Raw genomic sequence first — 18,354 nt, 5'->3', positions numbered from 1 at the left:
TTGAAGAGCCAACTCATTTGAAAAAACCCTGATATTGGGAAAGATTAAAAAAAATTTTTATGTCTCTATTTTTGGCTTTGTTGGGTCTTCGTTGCTGCTCTGGCCTTTCTCCCTTTGCGCAGAGCAAGTATAGTCTTTGGCTGGGGTGCCCCATCTTCTCATTGCCATGGCTTCTCTTATTGTGAAGTATGGGCTCTAGGGTCCAGGGACTTCAGTTTTGGGGGCTGGTGAGCTCTACATTGCAGCTCCACCCTCTCTAGCAATCGCAAAATTGTTGTGGCTTATAGACGTACTTACTTCAGGGCATGTGGGCACATTTTGTTTTGGGAGGACCCGTGTCTCCTGCATTGGCAGGGGCATTCTTTACCACTGAGCTATGAAAGCCCACGTTTTCAGGGTGGGTTTTTTTTTTTTCTGTTCTTATTTCACTTTTTTTTTTCTTTCTTGAATTGAAGAAGAAAGGATTGACAGTATTGTGCTGGTTTGACAATACGATATTCTATAAGGTGTATAGCAGCCTGATTTAGTGATTCATATGCACCTGGTTATTCTTTTTAGAATTTATTTCAGAGGTTATTACACAGCTGAGTACAGTTGAGTACCCTGCCCATACATTAGGTGCTTGCTGATGATCTGTGTGATACATATACATTGGTGTCTACATGTCAGTCCAAAGCTTCTAAAATATACCTCCTTTTGACCTTTTTCCTTTGTTATACATAGGCTGGCTGGTCCATGACTCTGAATCTATTTCAGAAATTATTTCATTCCTATTGATGCTTAAATTCCACCAATGAGTGATATCCTATGCACATTGTCTTTCTCTGACTGACTTACTAAATGTGATTGTGTTTAAGTGTATGCATGCTTCAGTAGCTGGCAATATTTACTCACCTTTTTAGCTGAGTAATATTCCATCGTGGGGCTTCCCTGGTGGCTCAAATGATAAATAATCTGCTTGAAATGCAAGAGACTCAGCTTCCATCCCTGGGTAGGGAAGATTCCCTGGAAAAGAAATGGCTACCCACTCCAGTATTCTTTCCTGGAGAATCCCATGGACACAGAAGCCTGGCAGGGTACTGTCCATGGGTTCCCAAAGAGTTGGACATGACTGAGTGATTAACCACACACACACAATATTCCATTATACATGTGCAACAACTTCTTTCTTCATTCCACATTGGATGGATATTTTCCTTGCTTCCATATGTTGGGGGTTCTAAATGGTGCTGTCCATGGAATTTTCCAGGCAAGAATACTGGAGTGGGTTGCCATTCACTTCTCCAGGGGATCTTCCCTACCCAGGGATTGAACCTGGGTCTCTGCATTGCAGGCAGAGTCTTTACCATCTGAGCCACTTGCCTGGTTCTAGGGTAGCTCTATTTGTACTCTTCCAGGGGTCTTTTTGTTGTTGTTGTTCTGGTCTTTATCATGATCATTACCAATTTACACTTCCACTGACAGTGCAGGAAACTTCTGTCTTCTCTCCATCCTCTCCTTCAGGGATTGTTTGTAGACATTTTGAGGATGTCCCTCTGACTGGTCGGAGAAGGCAATGGTACCCCACTCCAGGACTCTTGCCTGGAAAATCCCATGGATGGAGGAGCCTGGTAGGCTGCAGTCCATGGGGTTGCTAAGAGTCGGACATGACTGAGCGACTTCACTCTCACTTTTCCCTTTCTTGCACTGGAGAAGGAAATGGCAACCCACTCCAGTATTCTTGCCTGGAGAATCCCAGGGACGGTGGAGCCTGGTGGGCTGCCGTCTACGGGGTCGCACAGAGTCGGACACGACTGAGGCGACTTAGCAGCAGCAGCAGCAGCAGCTCTGACTGGTGGGAGGTGAGTCTGGTGATGCTTTTCATTTGCTTTTCCCTAATCATTACTAATATTCAGCATCTGCTCCTCTCCTATTTTCCTTTAAAAAATGCAATGAAAATTTACCACGTGAAATGGAACTCTAATCATTGGCTCTGTTTTAAATTTGTTCTCCATTACCTATTTAGGGACATTGCTTGAGGGCAGCTTCATCGACAGCCTCCCAAGCCTCTTGACTCTCAGGGGCCCCTAAGGGCCAGGTTTCTAGTTGTAGTTCTAGAAAACAGCCACGAGGCGGCAGCATTTCTTCAAGCCCCACTCCGCTTCCATGGGAAACAGGGCTTGTGTTTTGTTACTTCTGGCTCCTTCGTCTTGCCCCGGATTAATCCCGATGTCCTCAAACAGCTCGGCTGTGGGTGCTGTTGTTTGTAGTGCCTGGACTGGGAGGAAGCTGGGGGGAGGTGGGAACCCCACCACCAGAAGCCGAGCAGACTGGGTGACTTTTCAGACTTCAAGTGTCCAGCAATTTTGGGGTGCAGGAAGCTTGGATTCGATGAAGTTGAGCCTAAGTCGATCTGCATATTGTGGTTTCATCTCGAGGGGACCAGGCAGTACAGGTGCAAGGGGGTTCATTTGCTGGGACATCCTCGCCAGCTTCCTTGTCCCCATTCCCATCCAGCCTTGGGACCAGAGCTGCTCAGGCTCCATGGATGTGACATTAGTCCAGCTCCTACAGGCCTGAATGGAATATTAGAAACATATTTGTTTTTCAGTTCTATTTTCCTTTTAAAATTCTATTTGTTAATGTCTTTATTTTTGGCTGTGCTTGGTCTTCATTTCTGCTCTGGCTTTCTCCTTTTATAGAGAGGGTGAGCTACTTTTTAGCTGCAGTGCCTGGACTTCTCACTGGGGAGGCTTCTCTTATTGTGAAGTATGGGCTCCAGGATCCAGGGACTTCAGTTGTTGTTGGGGCCGGTGTGCTCCATAGTTGTGGCTCCCGGCTCTCAAGCAACAGCACAGTTGTTGTGGCTTAAGAGCTTGCTTACTCCTAGGCATGTGGGAACATTTTGGTTATGGGGGCGACCCATTAGTAGGGGCATTTTCTACCGCTGACTCACCAAGAAAGTCCCTCTTTTTCAGTTTTTTTTGTTTGTTTGCTTTTATTTAATGTTTTTTCTTGGATTGAGGTGGAAAGGATCGACAATATTGTGTTGGTTTGATAATACAATATTTTTACAGCAGCCTGACTCTGTGAATCATTTGCATCTGGTTATTCTTTTTCAAGAGTTGACTCATTGGAAAAGACCTTAATGCTGGGAAGGATTGGGGGCAGGAGGAGAAGGGGACAACAGAGGATGAGATGGTTGGATGGCATCACCGACTCGATGGACATGGGTTTGGGTAAACTCCGGGAGTTGGTGATGGACAGGGAGGCTTGGCATGCTGCGATTCATGGGGTCGCAAAGAGTCGGACACGACTGAGCGACTGAACTGAACTGAATTCTTTTTCAAATGTATTTCAAATAGAGGATTTTTACAGATAGTTGAGTACAGTGCCCTGCCCATACATTAGGTGCTTGTTGATGATCTATGGGATACATATACATTCGTGTCTATGTGTCAATCTGAAACATCTAAAATATACCTCCTTTTGACCTTTTTCCTTTGTTAAGCATAAGCTAGATTTCTGTGACTCTAAGTCTGTTTCAGAGGTTATTTCATTCCTATTGATGCTTAAATTCCACCAATGAGTGATAGCATAAGCTTGTTGTCTTCCTCTGTCTGACTGACTTACTGAATGTGATCATGTTTAGGTGTATGCATGCTTCAACAACTGGGAGTATTTACTCACTTTTTTAGCTGAGTATTATTGCATTGTGGGGCTTTCCTGGTGGCTCAACAATAAATAATCTGCTTGTAAATCAAGAGACCCAGGTTCCATGCCCCGGGAAGGGAAAATTTGCTGGAGAAGGGAATAGCTACCCACTCCAGTATTCTTTCCTGGAGAATCCCATGGACACAGGAACCTGGCAGGGTACGGTCCATGGGGTCTCAAAGAGTTCGACACAACTGAAGCGACTGAGCATGCATGCACACATTTTTCCATTGTTCATGTGCAACACAACTTCTTTCTTTATTCCACAGTGGATGCATATTTTCATTGCTTCCATATGTTGGGGGGTCCTAAACAGTGCTGCACTAAACCCTGAGTAGGACGTGTCTTTTCATGTCTGGTTTTCAACAGAGGTACAGCCAGGTGTGGGATTGCCCAATCATATGGTAGCTTTATTTATGCTTTTCCACGGATCCTTTTTTCTGGCTTCACAGTGATCATTACCAATTTACCCCTCCACCAACAGTGCGGGAGACTTCTGTTTTCTCTCCAGTCTCTCCCTCAGGGATTGTTTGTAGACTTTTTGAGGATGTCCCTTCTGACTGGTGCAAGGTGAGTCTGGTGCTTTTCGTTCACTTTTCCCCAGTCATCACTAATAAGGAGCATTGGCTCCTCTCCTTTTCTTACTTTAAACAGTGCAACGAACATTTACCACGTGAAATGGACTTCTAATCCACGACTCTATTTTAAATTTGTCTTCCATTATCTGTTTCGGAACATTGCTTGAGGGCAGCTTTATCGACAGCCTTTTCAGGCCTGAAGGGTCCCTAAGGGCCAGGTTTGGAAGTTGTACTTCCTAAAAATGGCCACAAGGCAGCAGCATTTCTTCATGCCCCACTCTGCTTCCAGGGGCAACAGGAGCCTTCCTGCAAGTTCTGTGTCCTGGGTTGTAAATTAGAGTGGAATGTGCTAGGAGACACCCTCAATGGCTTGTGTTTTGTTACTTCTCCTTGCTTCATATTCTTGCCCCAGAATAATCCCGGAGCCCTCAACAGCTTGGCTGTGGGTGCTGTTGTTTGTAGTGCGAGGACTAAGAGGAAGCTGTCTGGAGTTGGGAACCCCGTCACCAGGAGAGGAGACCAGGTGAATTCTAAAACCTCTTCCGCCTCAAGCAGTTTTGGGGTGCAATAAGCTTGGTTTCGCTGAAGGTGGACCTGAGTTGATCCTTCGTCTCGAGGGGACAGGCACTACTGGTTCAAGGAGGTGCTCCTTTGCTGGCACATCCTCGCCAGCTTCCTTGGCCCCATTCCCGTCCAGCCTTGAGACCAGGGTTTCTCAGGCTCTGTGGATATGACACCAGCCCAGCTCCCAGTGGCCTGAGGGGAATATCCAGAACATTTCTATTTGAGTTTTATTTTCTTCTGCAAATTTTTTTACTAACGTCTTTTAATTTTGTGCTCTGCTGGTTCTTCACTGCTGCCTGGACTTTTCTCTAGTTGCAGAGACCAAGGGCTACTTGCTGGTTGCCGTGTTCAGGCTTCTCATTGTGGTGGCTTCTCTCATGTGGACTGTGTACTCTAGGGTGGGCGGAGGTGCTTCAATAATTGAATCTCACGGGTTAAGGAGTGTCGGCTGGAGGGTTCTAGAGCACAGGCTCATTAGTTGTGACCCAACAGCTTAATTGTTCCTCTGCGTGTTGGGTCATCCCAGATGAGGGATGCAACCCGTGTTTCCCACATTGTCAGACTGATTCTTACCACTGAGACACTGGGCAGCCCCTCATTTGCAGTATTTTGTCTTATTTGCATTCAGTTTATCTTTTTATTTACATTGATGAGGAAAAGATTTACAATATTGTTTTGGTTTTGGGTGTAGAGCAGCCTGATTCATGGGTAACTGTGCACTTGTCTATTCTTTTCAAATTTTTTTCTGATAGATTTTATGAGACAGTTGAGTACAGGTACCCTGTCCATACAGTAGGTATTTGCTGAATACCTCTGTGAGACATATACATTGATGTCTGCTTGTCAATTTGAAATTTCCAAAATATCCCAACTTTTGACCTTTTTCCTTTGGTAATTATAATCTTGATTTCTGTGACTGAAAATCTCTTTCAGAAGTTAATTCATTCCTATCAGTGCTGAAGTTCCACTTATAAGGGATATCATATGCTCGTTATCTTTCTCTGTCTGACTGACTTACTAAGTATGATCATCTTTAGCTGCATCCATGTTGCATCAACTGGCAGTATTTCCTCATTTTATTTTTTACCTGAGTAATATTCCATTGTATGTGTAGAACACTACTTCTGGCTCCATTCCACATTGAATGGATATTTTCATTGCTTCCATATGTTGTGTATTCTAAACAGTCCTGCATTGAACAATGGGCTGGAAGTGTTTTTTCAATGTCTGGTTTTCAAGAGAGACACAGTCAGGTGTGGGATTGCCTGATCATGGGGTCGCTCTATTTGGGACCCTTTCTTCTGGTCTATATCTTGATCTTTACCATTTTACACTTCCCTGACAGTGCAGGGCTTCTTGGTGGCTCAGCTGGTAAAGAATCCACTTGCAGTGAGGGAGACTTGGGTTTGATCCCTGGGTTGGGAAGATCCCCTGGAAAAGGAAATGGCTACCCACTCCGGTATTCTGGCCTGGAGAATTCCACGGGGTTGCAAAGAGTTGGACACAACTGAGCGACTTTCACTTCACTTTCACTTTTTTCAACAGTGCAGGAAAGTTGTGTTTTCTCTGAAGTCTCTTCCGCAGGGATTTTTTGTAAATTCTTTGAGGATGTCCATTCAAACTGGTCCAAGGTGAGTATAGTGGTGATTTTCATTTGCTTTTCCCCAATCTTAATATGGAGCATCTGCTCCTCTCCTTTTTTCCTTTAAACAGAGTGACCAAAATTTACCACTTGAGATGGACCTCTAGTAGTCTGCTCTGTTTTAAATTTCTTTTCCATTGCCTGTTTTGGGACATTGCTTGAGGGCAACTTCATTGACAGCCTTGAAAGCCTCTTGACTCAAGGGCCTCTGAGGGCCAGGTTTGATGTTGTAGTTCCAGAAGACAGCCAAGAGGCAGCAGCATTTCCTCATGCCCCACAGGGGATTACAGGGGCAACAGGAGCCTTCCTGAAAGTCCTGTGGCTTAAGTTGTAAATTAGAGTGTAAAGTGCCAGCAGACACACCGAAAGTCCTGCGTTTCATTTCTTCGTGCTTTGTCTTCCTGCCCCAGAATTATCCCACCGCCCTCACATGGCTCTCTGTGGGTGCTGTTGTTTGTAGTGCCAGGACTGGGAGGAAGCTGGCTGGCAGTGGGACCCCCACCCATAGGAGACAAGGAGACGAGGTGACTTTTCAAACCCTTCCACCCCAGGGGTTGAGCAATTTTGGGGTGTAGGAAATTTGGTTTCACTGAAGCTGGGCCTGTGTTGATCTGGATATTGTGGTTTCATTTTGAGGGGAGCAGGCAGTACAGGTCCAAGGAGGGGCTCATCTGCTGGCACATTCTCCACAGGTTCGTTGGCCCCATTCCCGTCCAGTCTTAGGACCAGGGCTGCTCAGTCTCCATGCATGTGACACCAGCCCAGCTCCCAGAGGCCTTAGCTGGATATTGGAAACATTTCTTTTTTCAGTTTTATTTTCTCTTTTTAATTTTATTTGTTGATTTATTTTTGGCTCTGCTGCACCTTCCTTGCTGTGCAGGTTATCCTCTCAATGCAGAGAGCAGGGGCTATTTTTAGTGGAGGCTCCTCATTGCTGTGGCTTCTCTTACTGTGGAGCAGGGGCTCTAGGCTGCACGGACTTCAGGGTCGCAACAGGTTGGCCAAGTAGTTATGGTTTCAGGCTCCAGAGCACAGGCTCGGTAGGTGTGATGCACGGGCTTGGCTGCTCCTGGGCAGATAGGATCGTTTTGGATCAGGGATGGGACAGGTGTCTCCTGCATTGGCTCGGGGATTCTTTGCCACTAAGCCATCAGGGAAGCCCCCCTCTTTCAGTTTTCATTTTCTATTTTTATATGAATTCATTTTTTCTTCAATTGAGGAGAAAGGATTTACAATATCGTGTTGCTTTTAGGTGGAGAACAGCCTGACTCGGTGATACATATGCACCTGTTTATTCTTTTTCAAATTTTTTTCCAATAGAGGTTATTACAAACAGTTGAGTACAGTGCCCTGTCCATACAGTAGGTGTGTATTTATTATCTAAGTGATACATATGCATTAGTGTGTATGTTCCAGTCAGAAGCTTCTATAATATCCCTCCTTTTGAACTTTTTCCTTTGGTAACTTTAAGCTTTGACCTCTGTGACCGAGTCTGTTTCAGAAGTTAATACATTCTATGGATGTTTATTTTCCACCTGTAAGTGATATCATATGCTCATTGTTTTTCTCTGTCCGACTGACTTACTAGTTATGACCATCTTTAGATGCATCCATGGTGCAGCAACAGGCAGTATTTCATTTTTTCCACTGAATTATATTCCGTTGTACATGTGGAACACAACTACTTTCTTTATTCCACATTGGGTGGATATTTTCGTTGCTTCCATATGTGGGGCTTTCTAAACAGTGCTGCATTGAACACGGGGCTGGGTGTGTCTGTTGGATGTATGGTTTCTCCAGATATGCACCTAGGTGTGGGATTGCCTGATCATAGGGTAGCTCTGTGTCTAGTTTTACAGGGATCCTTTCTTCTGGTCTTTATACTGATCATTACCAATTTACACCTCCACCAACAGTGCAGGAGACTTCTGTTTTCTCTCTGCTCTCTCCTTCAGGGAGTGCTTGTAGACTTTTTGAGGAAGTCTCTTCTGACTGGTGTAAGCTGAGTCTGGTTGTGGTTTGCTTTTCTTTTCACCAATCATTACTAATAAAGAGCATCCTCTCCTCTCCTTTTTTTCCCATTAAACTGTGATGAAAATGTACCGTTTGAAATGGACCTCTTGCAGTTGGCTCTGTTTTAAATTAGTTTTCCATTATCTACTCTGGACGTCACTTGAGGACAGCTTTAGTGACAGCTTCAAGGGCCTCTTGACTCTTGAGAGGCCCCTAAGGGCCAGGTTGGAGGTTGTAGTTCTGGAAAATGGCCACAAGGCGGCAGCATTTCCTAATGCCCCACTCTGGTTACAGTGGCAACAGGAGTCTTCCTGAAGGGCCTGTGTCCTGGGTTGTAAATTAGAGTGGAATAAATGGCACCCCACTCCAGGACTCTTGCCTGGAAAATCCCATGGACGGAGGAGGCTGGGAGGCTGCAGTACACGGGGTCGCGAAGAGTCGAACACGACTGCGCGACTTCCCTTTCACTTTTCACTTTCATGCACTGGAGAAGGAAATGGCAACCCACTCCAGTGTTCTTGCCTGGAGAATCCCAGGGACTGGGGAGCCTGGTGGGCTGCCGTCTGTGGGGTCGCATAGAGTCGGACTGAAGCGACTGAGCAGCAGCAGTGCCAGGAGTTACATCTAAGGGCTTGTGTTCTGTTACTTCTCCTCGCTTTGTCCTCTTGCCCCAGAATAATTCTGATGCCCTCAAACGGCTTAGCTGTGAGTGCGGTTGTTTTTAGTGCCAGGACTGGGAGAAAGCTAGCTAGAGGTGGGAACCCCATGGACAGGAGATGAGGAAATCAGGTGACTTTCCAAACCTCTCTCACCCCGGGGTTTGAGCCATTCTAGGGCACAGTAAGCTTGGTTTAGCTGAAACTGTACCTGCCACTGATCTAGATATTGTGCTTTTACTTGTGGGGACCACGCACTGCAGGTCCAGAGTGGGGCTCATTTGCTGGCACATCCTTGCCAGCTTCCCGGCCCTGTTCCTGTCCAGCCTTGGGACCAGGGCCGCGCAGGCTCCACAGATGTGGTACCAACCCAGAGGCTTGAGGGAAATATTCCAAACATCTTGTTTCAGTTTTATTGTCTTTGCAAAATTTTACTTACTGATGTCTCTATTTTTGACTCTGCTGGACTTTTGTTGCTGGGTGGGCTTTTCTCTCGTTTCGGAGAACGGGTGATGTCATACTTTTTAATCGCCATATTCAGTGTCCAGTCTTCTCATTGCAGTGGCTTTTCTTATTGTGGAGAATGGGCTCTAGGGTGCAGGGGCCTCGGTTGATCGGTTGTGGTTGATCGGTTAGGTAGCTGTGGCTCCAGGCTCTAGAGCACAGGCACAGTAGTGTTCCCCAGGGTCTTAATTACTCCTGGGTATGTGGGATCGTTCATTCTTCATCAGAGATCGGACCAATGTCTCCTGCTTTGGCTCAGGGATTCTGTACCACAGAGCTATCACGCAAGACCCTCTTTTTCAGTTTTTTTTTTTTCCATTTTTTTTTTTCTTCAATTGAGGAGGAAAGGATTTATAATATTGTGTTGCTTTTAGGTGTAGAGCAACCCGATTCAGTGATACATATGTACCTGTCTATTCTTTTATGAATTTTCTTACATTAGAGGTTATCACAGAGAGTTGAGTACAGCTCCCTGTCCGTACAGTAGGTGCAGGCTGAATATCTACGTGAGACATACACATTGGTGTCTACATGTCAATACAAAGTATCTAAAACCTTTTTCTCCTTTTGACCTTTTTCCTTTGGTAGCTATAAGCTTGATTTCTGTGACTGTCAGTCAGTTTCAGAGGCTATTTCATTACTGTTGATGTTTAAGTTCGACTTATGAATGACAACATTCTTGTTGTTTGTGTTTGTCTGACTGAATTACTAAGTAGGATCAGCTATAGGGGCATCCATGTTGCAAAACAGGCAGTATTTCCTCCTTTTTTTACCTAGTAATACTTCATTGTACATGTGGAACACTACTGCTTTCTCCATTCCACATTGGATGGATATTTTCATCACTTTCATATGTTGGGGGATCCAACATATGTTAGGGACCAGGGCCGTTCAGGATCCATGGGTGTGACACCTGCCCAGCTCCCAGAGGCCAGAGGGGCATATCAGAAATGTTTATTTTTCAGTTTTATTTTCTTTTTGAAATTTTATTTATGTCTTTATTTTGGCTCTGCTGGATCTTCATTGCTGCAAAGGTTTGTCTCACGTTGCGGAGAATGGAGGCTACTTTTTAGTCAGGGTGCCCAGGCTTCTCATTGCAGTGGCTTCTCTCGTTGAAGATCACCAGCTTTAGGGCACAGGCGCTTCAGTAGTTGCAGCCATGTACTGAGTAGCTGTGGCTCCAGGTTCTAGAGAACAGGCTCAGTGCTGGTGGCCCACAGGCTTAGTTGCTCCTCTGCATGTGGGATCACCTGAGATCAAAGGTGGGACTCGTGTGTCCTACACTGGCAGGGGGATTCTTTACCACCAAGCCACCACCCAACCCCCTCTTTTCAGTTTTGTTTATTTTTTTCTTCAGCTGAGGAGCAAATGATTTACCATATTCTCTTGGTGTTAGGTGTACAGCAGCCTGACTCAGGGATACATAGGCACCTGTCTATTCCTTTTTCAAATATTTTTTTCTGTAGTGGTTATTACAGACAGTTGAATACAGTGTGCCCTGCCCGTGCAGTAGGTGCTTGATTATCTACATAATACATAAATGTTGGTGTCTACATGTCATTCTGAAGCTTCTAAGAGATCTCTGCGTTAGACCTTTTTCCTTTGGTAACTATAAGCTTGATATTTGTGACTGTGAGTCTGTTTCAGAAGTTATTTCATTCCTGTCGATGTTGAAATTCCACCTGTATGTGAAATCATATGCTCATCTTTCTCTGTCCAACTGACTTTCTAAGTATGATCATAGGTGCATCATTGTCGCAGCAGCTGGCAGTGTAATATTCCATCGTATGTGTGGCATGCAACTTTTTTGTCTATTCCACTTTGGGTGGATATTTTCATTGCTTCCATATGTCCATATATTTGGGGTTCTAAATGGTGCTAGGGGCTTCCCTGATAGCTCAGTTGGTAAAGAATACTCCTACAACACAGGAGACCCTGGTTCGATTCCTGGGTTGGGAAGACCTGCTGGTGAAGGGATAGGCTACCCACCTCAGTATTCTTGGGCTTCCCTGGTGGCTCAGCTGGTAAAGAATCCGCCTGCAATGCGGAAAACCTGGGTTCAATCCCTGGGTTGGGAAGATCCCCTGGAGAAAGGAAAGCCTACCCACTCCAATATTCTGGCCTGGTGAATTCCATGAACTGTATAGTCCATGGGGTTGCAAAGAGTCAGACACAACTGAGCTACTTTCAAAAAAAAAAAAAGAAAATGGTGCTAAATTGAACACAGAGCTGGACGTGTCTTTTTGGTGTGTGGTTTTCTCCAGATATGCAGCCACGTGTGGGATTGCCCGATCATAGGGTAGCTGTGTTTTTAATCTTACAGGGACCCTTTCTCTGGTCTTCATTGTGATCTTTACCAACTTAGGATTCCACCGACTGCAGAAGACTTCTGTTTTCTCTCTGCTCTCTCTCACGGGGACTGATGGAGACTTTTTTGAGGCTGCCTCTTCTGACTGGTGCCAGGTGAACCTGGTCATTGTTTTAATTTGCATTTTCCTAAGAATTACTAACATGGAGCATCTTTTCCTTTTTTTTTTTTTTATAAACTGTGTGAGTAAAACTTACCACTCAAAATGGACCCTGATGTGTGGCCTGTTTTGAATATTTTCTCTAATTCCTGTCTTGGGATGTTTCCTGGGTCAGCTGTCATTGACAGCAAGGTGCCTCCTAAGTCACTTCAGTCATGTTCGATTCTTTGTGACCCTATGGACTGTAGCCCGCCAGGCTTCTCTGTCCATAGCATTCTCCAGGCAGAAATACTGGAGTGGGTTGTCATTTCCTTGTCCACAGGATCTTCTCAACCTAGGGATCAAAACCCCATCTCTTATGTCTCCTGCACTGGTAGGCAGGTTCTTTACCACTACAGCCAGGTATTCCTGCTGACTCTTCATTGCCCCTCAGGGCCAGATTTTTTAAGTTTTTACATGAAATGGCCACTAGGCAGCAGAGTTTTATGCTCAACTGTGGTACTGAGTTAACAGGAGTCCTTTGTGAAAGTCTGGGTTCCTGGTTTGTGACTTAGAGTGGAATGTGATGGTAGAGATACCCAAGGGCTTGAGTCTCATTACCTCCTCCCCCTTTGGCTTCTTGTCTCAGACACATCCTGACCCCGCTAAATTGCTCAGCTAAGAGTTCTTATCCATAGCTAGGGACTGAGATTAAGCTGTCTGGGGGTTTCAGCCCATCCACAGGAGATGTAGAGACCAGATGACTTTTCAAATCTTCTAGCTCAGAGGCTCTACCATCATGTAGATGGTTTTCGTAGTCTCAGAATTATCATCTTTAGGTAGACAATATGTCTTCATTCTTTGTTTCATGTGGTTTTGGACACATTTGTTTGTATTAATACCTTCCCAGCATCCACACTCACTTTTTTGGTGAAGCTCCCCTTTTTCAACTTTTGTTACAGGAATGCATGTCATGTAGAATACAATCAAGGTTATACCCAAAGTATCTAAAATCAGCCCTTCATAGTTTGTGTTATAAAAATTGTAATCTTTAGCGTGTGACATAGAACAGAAAATAATAAAATGTTTCATGAGATTTTCCTGCTGTAACAGTCTCTTCTTGAGTCAGAATCACTCTCCTTTCTGTCTTTCATTTGGATTTGGCTTTATTTTAGTCAGCTTGTCTTTCAACTCTAGAACCTCAAATGAAACATCTATGATGGAATTACTAAGGAGAGTTACAAATGCTTTTATTGTTTACTGCAATCAAACAGTAAGTCTTTAGTAAATAAAGCACTGGGTTATCAATCTATAGACTTAACAAAATATGTATTAAAAATTCCTGCTCTAGAAAAAAGATTTCTATTTAATGGAAATATGTGGCATATTCACACACAAAAACAACACAACCTGTTTAATATAATTTAATTTAAGACAGTTTATCCTAAGTAACAAATATTTGGATAAGCCAGAAAATTATCTGTTGTTCAGGTGAGAAAGAAGTCACTTACTATGAGGTTCATAAGGAAGGTTTTATTTTATAAATAGACTTCAGCTAGACACATTTAAATTTTAAAAGGGAAAGGACAAGAACAAAATCATAGAAGCTGAAATGCACAGTTCTTGTCCTGGGTGTAGTTAGAAAATCAGTTTATATAAATGGTATGAGAGACAATACTTCCGTGTGAAGATTTGCCAAATGAAATGCTCACATCCTGAGGGAAGAGCACAGTGACCCAATAGATCATCTCATTGATCCAAGAGACCAATACCGTGACTTCTTATGTTCCTTTTATCTCATTATTTAAATTTACGCTTAAATGTATGTTTTACAACATATAGAATATTTTTATAGCCCTCTACGTACATACTTATGGTATGCATCTATTGGGGATGCTTCAATGTTTTTCTTTAGAAATAGATGCTCAAAAAGTGTCTTAATGTTATTACATTCTCCATAAAGTTGCCATAAAAATCATCCAAATGATTTATTGTAATACCATAACAATTTTTTAAAAAACTAAAATATTTGTTTACCATTGCTTTCAAATTTCTGCCTATTCTTGACCCAATTTCATTTCTACTTTAATATTTTTTTCAATATACCCGATTCTTTGCCCTACACATTTAATGCAATTTCCTATCTCTACACCAGTCCCCAGCAATTACTATTTATATTCTTCCTTCTTCTTTTCTTAGGTTTCTTTCTCCCTTCATTCTTTCCTTCCTTCTTTTCTCTTTTTGTACTTTCTAAATAGATTTTTATCACTAAAAATGTACCAAACACTGTTCTAGATACTGAAACAAAAACAGGAAAATGCAGTCTATGTTAATAATCTGATAGTCCAGCACCAGAGCTCACAGGCACCCAGTGTTTCCTGTCCCGTAGTCGCCTGCAAAAATGTTCCTGTTCCTTTTAATATACTCGTGCATTATGGAATCCTGTTGATCTCCATATATTTTGTTTGTATCTATAGTTCAGAATTGACATTCTCTCTTGCCTCTTAACAAGATATTATATCATTGATCATTTCCTCTACTACATCCCATCTTTGTTCATTCCTTCTTTTATTCATTCATCATAAAATCACCTATATCTTACTCTATTCTGTGTGCAATAATGAATCACTGTATAATTAGAGCAGGCTCAACTTTAGAGCTCCTACAAATGTGGGATAGGGAAAAAAATAAGAAAGAAAAAATTATTTTTGCAAAAATGACATTTGATGGTTCATTTTGAAACACTGTAGTCAATATATTGAAAATCAGAATTTTATTGGTTCCCTAACACCTATCTTATAGCTTAGTGATAGTTTTGTTTTGAATTATATAAGGGAAAGACAGCATAATATTTTCACTTGCTTTGTCCCTCTAGTATTCTTTTTTTGTCCCTTACCTTCTTTACAGAAACCAGTGACTGAATCACTGTAGGCACTTTTTAAATGCTATTGTTCTGGACCATTTTGTAGATCAATAACAGCAAGTTACTGTCATTCCCTCCAAAAAAAAAATGTATATATATATATATGGCATGGAATAAAAATACAAGATACTATTAAATTTGAATTTCAGATAAACAAAAAATATAGTTTATGGGCTATTCTTATACTAAAAACTATTTGTCGTTTATCTGAAATTAAAATTTAACTTTGTGTTCTATTGTTTTGATGGAGAAGGTAATGGCAACCCACTCTAGTATTCTTTCCTGGAGAACTCCATGGACAGAAGAGCCTGTTGGGCTACAGTCCACAGCGCCACAAAGAGTTGGACACAACTGAGTGACTAACTTCTCTATGTTTTGACTGATAATCTAGAGGAAAATATTGATTGAATGCCGAAAATTAAAATAAAGCTTCTTTTAGGAGCAAATTTATAATCTAGGCAACAGAAACTGTGCCTTTGTGAACTTCCACAGAACATATAGGTATGCGTTTAAAAGGACAGGACAAGTGGTATAGTGGAATTTGGGGACAGATAAGTGTGTCCTATGAGAAAACAGACCACACGTGTACTGGGTGAGTCAGCTAGATTTTATGATTGGAGTAAAAGTTAAAATGCAAAAGCTGATCATTCAAAGTGGGAGTAATTATTCATTTTGCTACAGAAGCCTTACAACTGCATAGTGACTAAATTCCACTTTCTTCATACCTCAGATTCCTTCCTGGATTCCACAGTGTTCTTATATTTCTCTCCTTGTTTCATGATCAGCTCTTCACCACTTCCCTTTCTAATCTCTACTTTCACCCAGATCCTCCAAAGTGTTTTATTTTTCCCCTGTCGTTTAAATATTGTAGTTAAGTTATTGCCTCATTTTCACATTTTTGCAGTTTTTACACAATGCTTTTTGCATGTACTCAATTAGTATAGAGACTAGTATAGTATAGCAAAGATTTGTAATTAAAATCTCTTTTAATTTGTAATTAAAATTGAAATTATAAGAATAAGTAACATTTACTAAACATTTGTTCTTCTTAACTTTACACTTACATTTCTTGAATCTTCCCAAAACTCTATGGCACATTCATCTTTTCATTTTAGTTATAAACATGATATGTTTTACCAAACCAATATGAGTATAAGGACAGGGAATAAATATAATGCTGAAATCACTGAAGTGTTTAAATGTGTTCAAAGACTTAAATTTCAGCTATACTTTGGTGTTGAACTGGTGAAGAGTGCAGTTAAGCAGTTTGGTCTTGAGGGCCAGTGGTTTGAACCATAAATGACTGAATATGAAATAGATTGCTTGTGTAAAATGTTACAGGTTCTATGTCAAATATGATTTTGAAAGTAAATTTCAATAACAGCTTAAAGGAAGAGTTTAAATGATAGTAACTGGGCTCTGAAATGTCAGAAATATATCACCTCAGAAATCAAAATAAATTTTATACTCATAATGCCTCCTTCCACAGCCCTTTAATATCTCAGTATTGTGTTTTAAAAGGTGATAATTAAGACTTCTTTTCTTATTTTTGAGCAAAGTCAGTTTGCTCTTAAGTATGTAAAACGTTCTGCTGAATGAGCATGACAGAAAATCTATCTATCTGTAATTAGAGTTTCTTCTTTCTGTGATTTGAGGACACTTTTCAGGTGAAATTAGAAAGTTCAAAACCTAAGTGGAAGAATCATAGAAGGGCATTAATTGAAGCCTGTCACCTCTAAACTTCTACACAGTGTAGATTAACAACAATTTAAATACACACTCTTCTGAGAGCTCTATGGTATATGAAGTGAGTTGATGTTCTCAACTAAGTTCCTAATGAAAAAGTATATCCTTTAATAAATACCAGCATTGTACTATGTATAAGTCCAAGGAGGGAGTGAGTAAGTAAGTGAAAGTCACTCAGTTGTGTCCGACTCTTTGCGACCCCATGGACTATGCAGTCCATGGAATTTTCCAGGCCAGAATACTGGAGTGGGTAGCCTTTCCCTTCTCCAGCAGGTCTTCCCAACCCAGGGATCAAACCCAGGTCTCCACATTGCAGGTGGATTCTTTACCAGCTGAGCCTCAAGGGAAGCCCAAGAATACTGGAATGGGTAGCCTATCCCTTCTCCAGCTGGTCTTCCCAGCCCAGGAATCGAACTGGGGTCTCTTGCATTCCAGGCAGATTCTTTACCAACTGAGCTATGAGGGAAGCCCCTATAAGTCCAAGGAGATTACTTTAAATTTACAAACTGTATTTAGTTTTTCATCTTCAAGGTTTACTATATTATTATTTTTTAATTATCTATTGTTTTAATTGAAGGATTGTTGCTTTACAGAATTTTGTTGTTTTCTGTCAAACCTCAACATGAATCAGCCACAGGTATACGTATATCCCCTCCCTTTTGAACTTCCCTCCAGTCTTCCTCCCCATTCCACCCCTCTAGGTTGATACAGAGCCCCTGTTTGAGTTTCCTGAGACATACGGCAAATGGCAAATTGCCGTTGGCTGTCTATTTTACATATGGTAATGTAAGTTTCCATGTTACTCACAACATAAATCTCACCCTCTCCCTCCTTCTCCCCATGTCCATAAGTCTATATTATTGTAACGTGTGAAATAGAGTGTCATTATGTACACCGAGTGCCATGTACTTTCAGCTGTCACTGACTGCTGGATTAGCTATAGCTGATTCCAAAGACTGCACAATTATTTCAAATGCAAACCATTTAGTCATGTGGTAGCCAGCCTCCAAGATGACCCACAATGATCCTTGCCTTCTGGAATTCACGCCGCCTGTGTTTCCCTCACAACTTGTATCAGGGTCAGTCTATGCAACCACCAGTATATGTTAGAAGCGATGAGACGCTGTGTCCGAGGTTTCCCCCTCGCTCTCGGTTACTTGTCCTGACGGAGACCAGTTGCCACATCACAGGGACGTTCAGGTGGCCCAGTAGAGAGGTCCACGAGACCAGGAGCTGAGGCATTTTTCATTCATTTCATTTCATTTTTACTTCAAATCTTGATATTAAAATCCAGCCCTTGATAATAGCTCAAAAAATTCTCATTTACTCATAATTATCCTAATAGAATATTTATTGTCACTGTACATATTTGAGAATTGCCCTCAACACATTAAATTCAGTTTGAAATTTCAGTACTGATCATTACAAAAATTGTACTTCACCCTAGGGATATATTAATATATCCTTAAATTGTAAAACCTCAGTCTAAAACTCTTTTAATGTGTACTTTGAACTGAAATATTCAAGTAAATTTTTGTGCATTATATTATTAATTAATTTAAAAGTAGCTTTGATCTAGTAATTCTTT

At 42.0% G+C, this 18,354-nt stretch overlaps 1 protein-coding gene across 2 annotated transcripts in view; it reads left to right on the top strand.

Moving 5' to 3' along the window:
- Positions 1 to 18,354, top strand: part of GNAI1 (G protein subunit alpha i1) — a 727,470-nt gene that overhangs the window by 461,337 nt on the left and 247,779 nt on the right. The gene's annotated exons all lie outside the window — the stretch shown is intronic.

The sequence above is a fragment of the Giraffa tippelskirchi genome, chromosome 10 (assembly GCF_054371585.1).
Source record: "Giraffa tippelskirchi isolate mGirTip1 chromosome 10, T2T-mGirTip1v1.2.pri, whole genome shotgun sequence".
NCBI lineage: Eukaryota > Metazoa > Chordata > Mammalia > Artiodactyla > Giraffidae > Giraffa > Giraffa tippelskirchi.
This window is presented reverse-complemented; position numbering and strand designations above follow the sequence as displayed.